The sequence below is a fragment of the Triturus cristatus genome, chromosome 4_2 (genome assembly GCF_964204655.1).
Source record: "Triturus cristatus chromosome 4_2, aTriCri1.1, whole genome shotgun sequence".
NCBI lineage: Eukaryota > Metazoa > Chordata > Amphibia > Caudata > Salamandridae > Triturus > Triturus cristatus.
The window spans coordinates 867,658,697-867,672,195 of record NC_140586.1 but is presented as its reverse complement, the minus strand read 5'-3'; positions in this window follow the sequence as shown (position 1 = coordinate 867,672,195).

Here is a 13,499-nt window from a genome sequence, read left to right as displayed (position 1 = left end):
TGGCGTGCTTTAAATCGTCCTTGGTACTCAGGCCGGTGGTAGCAATGCCTAGTTCCATGCAGAATTGTTTCAGTTCACGATGGCTGTATTCTTCCAATTTCTCCATCTGGAATTTCTCGGTGGATCCGCTCTCTTTGGTTGACATTGTGGTTTTGTCGTGGGGTGAGCTACTCTCTGTACGATTACGCGTTGATTCGGATCGCGCCGCTGGCCACCAATGTTAGACGGACCGGGAGGGTCGGCCGAGAACAAGGGGAGAGGTCTCCGGGGAGAGCCGTCTCCAGCGATCGTACAGACAAGTAACTTCCCCCCCACAGATGTACACCACACAAGGATAGGATTTAACGTTCTTTATAAGCGATTTCTTAAGGTACGATGGAATGGTACAAGGAGGTCTGGACTCAGGGGTCCCCTCGATTCTAGTCTCTTGGTTTGGGAAAGGGGGTAGCGGGACAGTCTGGTTACCAATCTGGTAGATGCGATGATGGATAGCTCACAATCCTCGAGCTCGGTGTTCTGGCTGAGATGGGCCGCGGCAGCGCCAGCAGGTCCCGGTGAAGATGGTCGTTACACGGTCCGCGGCAGCGCCAGCAGGTCCCGATGAAGGTGGTCGGTACACGGTCCGCGGCAGCGCCAGCAGGTCCCGATGAAGGTGGTGGTTACAACGGTCCGCGGCAGCGCCAGCAGGTCCCGACAACGGTAGTAGTTCCAACGGGCCGCGGCAGCGCCAGCAGGCCCCAACGAGGATGGAGGATGTAGAAGGCCGCGGCAGCGCCAGCAGGCAGGACGACAGTTTCACAAGGCAGGGCTACGGCAGCGCCGGTAGTCCGTCAAGGATGAGTTCTTCTCGGTGTCTCTCGACTCCAGGATACAACTGCCTTCCTGCTCTGGAGCTGCCCTAGTTATAGGTCTGGCGCCCTTTGATGTCCGGACCCTCGCACTTGGAGGTCGGGAGGTCCGGGATAAGGGAGTCCAGACACCCAGCAGGGGGGTGGAGCCAGCGCCCGGGGGAGCTGGAGGGCGATCGGCACCTGGCGGGGGAGAGCCATCGACACTTCTTTCTCCCATCGACCTGCCAAGTGGTCCGTTCACCTCCTGGGTGGATGGTGGTGCCGGGATGTCGGGGCCTGGCCAGGCCCAGGGTTAGGGTCGAGCTGAGGCCATGCGGCCTCGTGGTGCAGTGTCCAAGATGGCGGCTGGTCCGGCCGGGGAAGCCGGTAGTGGTTCGGCCCCATGATACATAGATGTCCGGGGGCAGGAGTTCCGTCGGGAGACGGGGTGCGGGTGATTTCTGTGGGTAACACCTGGAGGGCCGGGGCTTGGGCCCTGTCATGCGGGGAGGGAGCAAGCCCTTCATGTGGCCTGTCCAACAGTCACTTATTTTATATTAGGACGTGGCTTGGTACAGAAATCAAGCACTTCCAAACAGTCATGATCCACGTCATCTCTGACTTCCACATTCTCAGCAACAGGTAGCAATGTTGAAGGATTCACATTCAGACATCTCACAAGGCTCACATTTGTTGCACCTAGGATGACTTTCTCGTATTTAGTCAGACGACTATGTGTCATGAACTGAGTGCGGCTACTTGTTAAAAGGATTGCCACATCATGAGGTACATACACTCTCACAGGATATCCCATCACAAGCAGGTCATCTATATATTGGACCAGTACCGAACTTTCGGCCATTTTTAAATCTTCTAAGGACTTTTTCAATATCTGATTGAATATTGAGGGACTCTCTGTATACCCCTGTGGGATTCGGCACCATGCCAAAATACGTTCGCCAAACTGGAACGCAAAAAATCTGTTGGCTTTCAGGGTGCAATGGAATGGAAAAGAAAGCATGACACAAATCAATTACGGTGTACCATTCCGCATCGTGAGGAATCTGATTCAAAATCACAGATGGATTCGGTACAATGGGCCAATATGGGGGGACGGAACCTGAACCTCAGCCCACATTGTACACAGCGCCACGCCACGCAGCAGTCTCTACTTGGCTTCTGGCTCAGGGGCAGAGTCCCTCTTACCTCCTTGAACTGCCGCTGGTAGTCTCCCTCGCCGCCTCTTGTCGCTCCGAGGCCGCTGTAGAGGTGGACTACAGCCCCCAGCAGCCATTCTCAGACACGCCCACATCCGGCGGAAAGCGCGCCCGGAGGCGCTACTTCAATCCAGGCTCCCCCGGTGGAGCGGGGGGACGGAACCTGAACCTCAGCCCACATTGCACACAGCGCCACGCCACGCAGCAGTCTCTACTTGGCTTCTGGCTCAGGGGCAGAGTCCCTCTTACCTCCTTGAACTGCCGCTGGTAGTCTCCCTCGCCGCCTCTTGTCGCTCCGAGGCCGCTGTAGAGGTGGACTACAGCCCCCAGCAGCCATTCTCAGAGCCGCCCACATCCGGCGGAAAGCGCGCCTGGAGGCGCTACTTCAATCCAGGCTCCCCCGGTGGAGCGGGGGGACGGAACCTGAACCTCAGCCCACATTGCACACAGTGCCACGCCACGCAGCAGTCTCTACTTGGCTTCTGGCTCAGGGGCAGAGTCCCTCTTACCTCCTTGAACTGCCGCTGGTAGTCTCCCTCGCCGCCTCTTGTCGCTCCGAGGCCGCTGTAGAGGTGGACTACAGCCCCCAGCAGCCATTCTCAGACCCGCCCACATCCGGCGGAAAGCGCGCCCGGAGGCGCTACTTCAATCCAGGCTCCCCCGGTGGAGCGGGGGGACGGAACCTGAACCTCAGCCCACATTGCACACAGCGCCACGCCACGCAGCAGTCTCTACTTGGCTTCTGGCTCAGGGGCAGAGTCCCTCTTACCTCCTTGAACTGCCGCTGGTAGTCTCCCTCGCCGCCTCTTGTCGCTCCGAGGCCGCTGTAGAGGTGGACTACAGCCCCCAGCAGCCATTCTCAGAGCCGCCCACATCCGGCGGAAAGCGCGCCCGGAGGCGCTACTTCAATCCAGGCTCCCCCGGTGGAGCGGGTGGACGGAACCTGAACCTCATCCCACATTGCACACAGCGCCACGCCACGCAGCAGTCTCTACTTGGCTTCTGGCTCAGGGGCAGAGTCCCTCTTACCTCCTTGAACTGCCGCTGGTAGTCTCCCTCGCCGCCTCTTGTCGCTCCGAGGCCGCTGTAGAGGTGGACTACAGCCCCCAGCAGCCATTCTCAGACCCGCCCACATCCGGCGGAAAGCGCGCCCGGAGGCGCTACTTCAATCCAGGCTCCCCCGGTGGAGCGGGGGGACGGAACCTGAACCTCAGCCCACATTGCACACAGCGCCACGCCACGCAGCAGTCTCTACTTGGCTTCTGGCTCAGGGGCAGAGTCCCTCTTACCTCCTTGAACTGCCACTGGTAGTCTCCCTCGCCGCCTCTTGTCGCTCCGAGGCCGCTGTAGAGGTGGACTACAGCCCCCAGCAGCCATTCTCAGACCCGCCCACATCCGGCGGAAAGCGCGCCCGGAGGCGCTACTTCAATCCAGGCTCCCCCCGCGTCGCGGGACGCGCGCGGGCGGCGCCGGGCTGAGCCCGGGCAGAGGGCGGGCCGTCTGTGGCCGTCCGGGGCCGAACGAGGCTGGGCCGGGCCATTCCTCTGACCAGGTCCCTCTGGGGTCCCTCACGTGAGTAATGCATTGAGTGACCTTAGGGTATAAAAGGACAGACATTAATTCACTCTCCTGCACTTGTATCAGCGGACTTGCTATCATTGTCGGGACAATTTGCTCGAAATAGAGGCGTGGAAGCTTTGTATGCCAGCATTTTGATTTAGCTTGTGTGGTATAGTGCGATAGCGGGGGGTGCACTATACAGACCAAGATAGTGGCATAAGCAGTGACCTGTAAAAAAGGGGAAGCATGGCAGGTAAAACATTGACACGCTCGGTGAGAGCGAAGCGTAATATTGCCGAGGCCTCTCTGACATATAAAGAGGATGTTAGCTCTGCATTCCCCGTTATCATGCAGCCCACTGCTATTGATCGCATGTTAAAAAGAGCGCTAGGGGCTGTGTCGAGTGAAATTGAGCGCACTGAGCGGCGCTTGTCTTTAACCCCTGACTTTGACCCCATTTTAACAATACAAGACCAAGAGCAGGAAGTCATGCTAATCTCACCCCCTAATTCCCCTGGAACTAGCGAGAAGGACATTTCATGTGCCCAATTGATCCCTAATAGTAACAAGGAGGAACGAGGCCCCACTAAACGTGTTACTATAAATAAAAAGAAGACATGCGTCCAAAGAAAGCGCAAGAATATAAGTCGTATAACTATGCACACTAACTCACCCAGAAGGAACTTTACCGGGGTTGACCGGGCCACACAAACGCCTTCTCAAGTGGAGCCTCCAATTTGGATTAACAAGATTATGTCAGACCTACAGGCCCAGCTAGAAACATTGGTAATTAACCAGTTGAAGCCGGTGACAAGTAGGCTGGACAAAATCTTAAGCGAATTAAAGAACAGAGTGATTAAAGATAGCAGAATAGGTCCTCTAAGTAATCCCACTAGTACCTCAGAGCCCAATCCAGTAATTCAAATGCCGAATAATTGTCGGGATAGCAGGAACGTACAATTAATATCTGCACAAATTCATAACACACCTGTTCCCCATGAAAACGTACCTAGTATAGATACTTGTGGGGTGGGTGAATTGTGCTCTAATAATAGAGCAGGCAAACAGAAGCCGGATACACAGCGTCAACCCCCTGTCGGCCCCACAAGTGACATAGTAGTCCACGAAGATAGGTCCACGCCAATAGACAAGAGGCTCCCCACTATAAATCTCCCCCCGGAAGCGTGCCCGTTGGTCGTTGTCTTTGCCGGGGTTCCTGAATTAAAAGAGGCACAGAAAGAATCCCATCAGGAGCTAAAAAATAAACTCACCTTTTGGCTTAATCAAAATTGACCAATATCCAATAACCAGGATGGGGAAATCCTCCTGGTTAGACGAGTGAATTGGATAGGGAACGGGCCAAAAAATATTGAGGGAAATTGTATTATTGCCAATTTTAGGGATAGGAGGGTGGTCGAGCACATCTTGAGCTATGGTCCATCTGGACGCATGACAGCTATAAGGCCACTTCCTTTGAATTACTTTTATGCAAGTCAGCAGGCACAAAATAAGGAACAATACAAGGTAGGGAGAGGTGCGACGGGTTGGAACTCTGGTTTAAATGGAGGTTTAATTTCCCCGCGGCAAACGATAGGTTCCTGGGAAGGAAGGCACCCACGTTGGGCAAACAGGTTTGCCCCATTAAGGTCACTAGAGGAGATTGACTGACTACCTAACCACCATTCATGCCTAGAACAGGTTGATATAGAACAGAATATACCCGACCAGGCACTCCCGATAGAAGGAAATTCCCCCCGACATGGCCGGATTAATCAAATGGGGCAAACATCACCAGGAGGAGGAGGGTGTAGGATCTTATTAAACACTGAAGGGGCCTTAGACCCTCCGGTGGGGGGCTGTGCACACATACCTCCAGGGACATGTACCGCAGACATGGAACTAAGACACCAGGACAGTGATATGCACAAACCTCCCTACAGAAAGAAAGGGGGCTGGGTTAATTCCACTCAAGAAATGGAAGCGGCAGGGCCCGTTATTGCGGAGAAAGAGGGCCTGAAAATTATCTCATGGAACATAGCAGGGATTGCAGGGAAATTCCATAACAAGGAATGGCGACTGTATATGGCCCAGTTTCAGATCATCTGCTTACAAGAAACCAGGGCTTTGGATAATATCCATCTTCATATGGAGGGTTATAAATGTTTTTTTACGCCGGCTCAAAATACCGCCTCAGGTAGGGCCAAGGGTGGTTTGATCATATATATCGATTTAAATATAAAAGGCAAATGGTCCAAGGTGGACTGGTTTGCTTGGAACATTCAGGCCCTGAGATTTAGTAATAAAAGGTTGGGTCTTGTTTTGTTTAACGTGTATAATGCCACCCTTTCGGAAAATGATTTCACCACCATGAGGGAACTGGATGTTAGACTGAAACTTGAACTTGCCCCCATCCATGGGGTCGTGGCACCCCGGATACTTGTTATGGGGGACCTGAATTGTCATTTATGCCCAGGGTTGTTCCCGATCAATAGCAACTGGTCAAAATGCCCCGTAGAAAAAGGCCCCCACTTTAGTCACTCCTTAAGGGGTACTGAATGGGGCAAGTTGATTCATTCCTACGACCTCGAGCACACAGTGGATAGAATGCCCCTGGGCCCGGATGGAAGACTTCCCCCCACTTTCAAAGGGAGAGGGTGCTCGTCTTACATAGACTACTTTTTAGTTTCAAGAGGTCTAAAAAATCAGATTATAAAAGCAGAAATAGAGTGGTGCCCGTTTAGTGACCATAACCCTCTTGTTATGGAGCTCCTGCATCCGGGTAAGCAAAAGACCAAGTCCAGGGATGGTATCTCAGAAACTGTAACGGCCCAGGGCAGAAGACTCAAGTGGGCAAAAATAGATGGGGCTAGATTTTACAAATCCCTGATGGATGGAGGCAAGTCTCTTATCGATGAGTCCCTAGATCCCTTGGTGACAGAGGTTCGCCTTATAAAAGTGTTTGGACAAATAACGAGTCTGGTCAATGAGTTATTGTCGGTCAAGGCCCCTACGAAAACTCACTCTAACGAACCAAAATGGTTTGACAGGGGTTGTACACTCGCACTAAAAACTTTAAAAATGGCCCTTAGTTGTACACCGAGGAATCAAGCAGAAGTTAAAACATGCAGGTCCACATACAGGAAGGAATTAAAAAGACGGAAAGCCACTCTACAGGGGGAAGCATGGGCGGCCCTGAGGGAGGCCTCTGAAAACAGGAACATCACAGAATTTTGGAGACTAATAAACTCCCCTTGTTTTTTAGATAATAATGCCCCGGAGGTCGCATCAAACATTCTCCCAGAACAGTGGATTGCTCACTTCGAGGGTTTGTATAACCACGGGGAGGTGGGTTCCCCAAAAGAGAGGGAGACATATCCAGTGTGCAATCAGGTTGTATTTTCCCTGCAAGAGATTAGAATGGGCATTGAGGGACTCACCAAAAATAAAGCTCCGGGACCAGATGGGATCCCCCCAGACCTGTTTCTGAGTCAAGTGGATCTCTGGGCGCCCATTATCACCCGAGTAATAAATGCAACTATAATGGCCGGTTTACCACGGTCTTGGTCTACGGCCATCATAGTACCAATTTTTAAAAAGGGCAATAAAGACGACCCCCAATGTTACCGGCCCATTTCCCTGATAGATGTTACTGCCAAAATCTTGGGAAGAGCGATTCTGAACCGATTGACTGAGTGGGCTGAGGACAAAAACATTATCTCAGACGCCCAGTATGGTTTTCGGACCGGTAGATCTACCAGCGACCAATGCCTGAACCTATACATGCTGATAGCAAAATATACTAAAACCAGCAATGAAACTATGTACCTGGGGTTCATGGACTTGGCCGCTGCGTTTGACCACGTCAATAGGAACAAGTTATGGGTAATGATGACCCAACTCGGAATCGACCCTGGGATAATCCACATATTGAGGGAATTGCATAGAGAAACCTCTGCACGGGTTCGTTATAACAAAGATGGGGGTCTGACAGAATCTTTTAACTGCACAAGTGGGGTGAGGCAGGGATGTATTTTAGCTCCTTTTTTGTTCTTGTTGTATATTAACAGCTTGGAACAATCCCTTATTAACTTAAACGCAGATTGCCCAAGGATAGGCTCACGTTACATCCCAGTGTTATTATACGCAGATGATGCGGTGCTTTTGGCACGGACCCAGAAAAGCCTGCAGATCCTCATTGATGGGTTCGTCAAATTTATGGAGGCAATAGACTTGTCTGTCAATTTAAAAAAATCATATGTAATGACAGCAGGCAACAAGCCAAGGTCTGGCTTTACCTACAGAATTGGCTCCCATATTCTTGAAAGGGTGCCAACATTTTCTTATCTAGGGGTGCTTTTTGACGAGTCTTTAAAATTCACACCCCTCGTACAAGAAAGATCTGGGAAATTGGTGGCATCCTTTGGTGCAATTTCTGGTTATGGGAGAAAAGTCGGCCGCTGGGCCCCAGAAAAAACCATGAATTTGTATGATTCAATGTGCCGCCCAAAAACCACGTACGGCTCAGAAGTATGGGGATTCGCAAACATGGATGGCTTGCAAATTGAAGAAAATAAGATATTTCGGTCAATACTGAAAGTCCCCAACAGCACATCAGCCTTCATTGTCCATAAAGAACTTGGAAGACCCTATCTAGAGGACCTGATCAACCTTCGACCAATTCTAGCCTGGATCAGAATTTGGTCAAACCCTGATGCGGCATTAAGTAGGATGATTATACAAGACTGTTTGGGCAGAGACAAACACTTGAAAATTCCATGGATCCATTACGTAAAGACCATTCTAGAAAGTCTGGGTCACCATGAGTTGTATTTAAACCTTCACTGATCAATGCCCAGGATAAGTTTAAATTAAAGAGAATTTTTTTGGAATCAAAAGCATTAGCCAGGAGTACTCTAGAAGGAAGTAAATCCACTGTGAGCATATATAGAAGGCTTGAAACCACCGCTGGGATGGAACCGTACCTTTGTGTTCTTTTTAATGCTCAAGAGAGGTTTTTAATGACTCGTTTTAGGCTCAATCTTTTACCATATTTATTAGCTGAACCAGCAGGTTTTAGCAAATCAATTGAGCAGAAGGGTGCCTGCGGCTGCGACAATAAGTCTCCGCAGGACACCCTTCATTTTGTACTTTTATGTCCCCTTTATACCATCCCTAGACGTAGATTTATAAAAGATATTTTGAAAAAGGCAAGATATACCCGAGCCACGGAGGCACTGACCTTTTTACAAAGGGCTAGTGACCCTCTAACATTATGTGCAGTGATTAGTTTTTTTAAATTTGCATTTAGACTTAGGGTTTCTAGAGGTCAGTATTAATCATGCAAACTCTAGACTTGCTAAATTGTTCAACCCAGGAAGTGACCCATGAGGACTGTTTAGGAATAATGAAGCATTCGTTTGTACATAGAATCATTCAATGTTCTGCATACTGATTTAATATTGTCTTAACTGTATATTTCTGTACTCTTTTATGATGATTTTTAACCATCGAATAAAGAACAATTGAATTGAATTGAATTGATTCAACCATTTTATTTATTTTTCTCAGGTCTTGTACTATTCTAAAAGTTCCGTTAGGCTTTTTCAGACCCATAATTGGTGAATTACATGGACTGCTCATTATTTCTCTCAGAATACCTTGCTTAATCATTCTGTCTATTATAGGAGTGACTCCTGCAATTATCTCGGGTGTCAATTTGTACTGTGGAATATTTGGGTAACTTACACCTTCTTTTACAGCAATTTTCATGGGATCTACATTTTTCATTAATCCCACATCTTCTCCTGTGAAATCCCATACCTCTGTCTTTACTGTCTTTTTCAATTCTTGAGGCAATTCCTCGGGGTCAAATACAGCAAATTAGGCCTGTCCCTCATAAATTGTTCCAAGAATGACGTTTTGTGATTTTCTTGAAGGTGCATAGAGAGATTATCATCTGTGAAAATGGGCAGGGCTGGGGTGGTATCGGGTACAGGCCCACTCGGGGTAAATGTTGACATTTTGACCCTGGCGCATAGAGGGTTAATTAAATCCTCTACTGGCGTGTCTTCCTCAGGACAGGGGGAAGGGAAGCAACCTGGGGGTGCAACATATTGACTAATTAGTAACAGTGAATGAGAGCTAGAAACTGATATAATAGACGTTACGTCCTCATATACCAACATCCCCCAGAGGGCGGCACTTGATACTATCAGAACAATTTTGAAAAACCGCTCCAGACCATTCCAGGTTCCCACCAAATTTATAATACACCTTTTAGAAATCGCCATGACTAAAAAATTCTTTTACTTCCAGGGCGATTTCTATGTTCAAACTAAAGGCGTGGCGATGGGTGGCAGCTTTGCACCGGACCTGGCCATAATCTATATAGACCATTATGAACACAAGTACGTCCTCCATGATCAGAATCCATATAGAGGTTGCATTGGACTGTGGAGCCGCTATATAGATGATGTCATATTGATATGGAACGGTAATGAACAACAACTCGATTTTCATCTTTGGCTCAATGCACATCCAGTTCTCACTTGAATTTAACAACAAAGGGGCAGATTTATGTTGCACTTGCGGCACTTTTGCGCAGCCGTTGCGGCACTTTTGTGACGCAGCAGCGGCGCAAATCCTGCGCCATGGTGCGGGGCATTTACAAACGTGACGCATCTCCCAGATGCGTCACGTTGTAAAGCCCTGCGCCACATGTAGGCGTTCCAGGGCAGGTGGGGGCGTTCCGGCGGAGGAACGCCTCCTAAAAGTGGCTGAGTGAAATCTACAAGATTTCACTCAGTCACTTTTAGGCCCATGCTGCGTCAAAACCCTGCGCCTGCTTGAAGCAGGCGTAAGGATTGACGCAGCATTGTACAGATAGGGCCCCCCAGATCATTGCTGGAGCTGCGTCGCGCTTGCGACGCAACTCCAGCAATGCGCCACTTTTCGGCACAGATGCGTCACGCATCTGTGCCGTTTTTGCCCCATGGTGCGCCGCATTATAAATGCGGCGCATCCATGGTGGCGCAGCTGTGGCGCATAATAACTGGCGCATCCCTGCTGATATGCAGGGATGCGCCAGTCGTCATAAATCTGCCCCATGGTGATTAACTTTTTGGACATTTCCATCAGGGAAGATGAGGGAAAATTACACACTACCCTTTACAGGAAACACAGCGAGAGGAACACCCTCTTACGGTACTCGAGTCACCATCCATTCAACCTCAGGGACAATTTACCTTTTGGTCAATTCCTGAGGTTGCGGAGCAATTGTACCCGTAAGGATGATTTTTTTGAGGAATCAGCTGGTCTTATGACGTTCCTCATAGAGAGAGGCTATCCCAAGAGTCACAGAAACAGGCATGGTTCTGCCATAAGGAGTTTCTCTTTGAACCTAACCCCCAAAAAACATCAGAGCAGTAACGCCTTGTGTGTGCAACTACATTCTGCACCAAGAGCAATGAACTAAAGAAAATCGTTAACCAACACTGGCATTTAGTAGCAGACAACATAGGAATCACTGAACCTCCCATGCATGGTTTTAAGAAAGGCAAGAATGTAAGGGACTACGCGGTTAAATCACTGTTTCTCGTCAAACCCAGGGACAACCAACAGACTCTCTGGAACATCCCGCCCATCAAAGGACACCACAAATGCGGACAGTGCAAAGCCTGTACTATGATGAATGAGATCCAACAGTGTACTTATAACAACTTATCACACATAATGCAGTACCACACCAATTGCAACTCCAGTGGAGTGATATACGCCATAGACCACCCATGTGACTTCATGTACATAGGCCAAACTATACAAAAAGTTAAGACTTGCATACTGCAGCACTGCAGCAGAATACGTTGCAAAGTACCGGGTGCACCCCTTGTGGAACATTTCAATACCTTTCGACACTCGGCTGAGAGTCTCAAGTGGTGGGTCATGGAGAAGGTTCAACACAACCCAAGGGGTGGAAATTTTGCAGCCACCCTGAGTATTCAGGAGTGTAAATGGATACATGTTTTTGATATGGTGGCAAAGGGCCTGAACGAATATGAAGAGATCGCCAGACAAGTAGCAACGCTTAATAATGGTTAGATCTCGAGCCATGTGCCCTGAGTAATACATGGATACATCCATCATTGTAAATATTATATTATGCACACCGTTTTTTCTCTGCATTTCAGGCACATCACTTATTGCAATGTCACTTAAGTATTATACACTTGATCTCTATGTAATGATTGCACGACTATGTTTCACTTTTTTGCATCTATACGCTATATCTACTCTATATTCACAATCAACGTATGATAAGCGTTTTTAATCCCCTCTATTGTCATTTTTCATAATTGTGTTTAATTGTATTGTACTCAGTCTAATCACCACCTTTTTTCATATGGCAAAACATGATTCTTTAATCCCCTCTAAACTCGCGCCGACAGGGCATCATGTTTCAACTACTGTGTCTATCATGCATATATGCCTTTGCCTGCATAGTAATCATTTTATGCATCACGTTTTGTTTTACTCGTGTCTTATTTGTAATGTCTGTTTCAATTCTGCAATTTTGTGTTTTTAAATGTCATCTATACAATGTAGTTGTCACAGGATTTACATCACTTTGCCCTTATTATAATCGTTTCGTACATCATGGTCTGCTTTGACTCTATCTCCATTGTAATGTTTCCTTTAACTCTGCTATTCCATGTTTGTTTATGGGTCTTCTGTACAATGTAGTCTTTATTTTTAGGTCTCGCCTAGCGTTGCAGCACGAATGTGCTGCCATCGCTTTGCGAGGCATGCAGTATACACTATGGTGTGGAAGCTTCGTGGAAGCTCCGCCCACTCTCTGGCCCATCTACTTCATTGGCTTAGGTTATAAATGCTGCCTTCCGATTGGTTTCATGCTTGTTAGTCCCTCCCCATGACAGCCATGACAGTCATTTGTATCCTTCCATGGCTACTGACCCCTTCACTGCACTACTTTCTCCCCGTCCCTCCCTACCCTGCCTTCCACAGTCCCTGACTTTTTGGGGGCTCTCCCTCCCCCTCTTGCAGACTCCCAGTCATGCTTGTGCCTTCTCGCGCCCGCCTGCACTCCCGTTTTCAATGCAATAGGTCTCGCGTAAATGCGAGTCCTATTGCATTTGCCAATGCTTGTTGGGAAAGCAGCAACGGCTAGCAGACAACCATATTTCGAAATGAAGGGTCTTGCATGGCTTAATGTTCTTGGTTTGTTTATTTCTTATCTAGTCATGCCGTAAAAATGCAGCATTATTTGCACATTCCTTATCTGCACCTATCGGGGCAGATTTATGTTGCCTGGCGCATCCCTGCAAATCAGCAAGGATGCGCCAGGAATGATGCGTCACGCAAGTTTACCCTTGCGCCACACATGATGCGCCGCATTTATAATGCGGCGCATCATGGCGCAGGAATAAACAGATGCGTGACGCATCCAATGGCGTAAGGTTGGCGCAGTGCTTCAGTTGCGTCGCAAGCGCGACGCAACTCCAGCACTGTTCCAACCAACCCTATTCCTAACATGGTGCGTCAAGCCTTACGCCTGCTTCAAGCAGGCGCAGGGTTTTGGCGCATCAGCGTTGGGAAAGTGACTCAGTCAAATCTTATAGATTTGACTGAGTCACTTTTCAGGGGCGTTCCTGCGACGGAACGCCCCCCCCTATGTCGACACGCCCACGTGAAACCTGACGCAGGTTTTACGTGGCGCAGGGCTTTACATCGTGACGCATCTCCATAGATGCGTCACGATGTAAATATGGCGCAACGTGGCGCAGGGTTTACACCGCCGCTGCGTCACAAAAGTGACGCAACGGCGGCGTAAAAGTGGCGCATCTTCGATATAGATCTGCCCCATCGTCTTTACGCG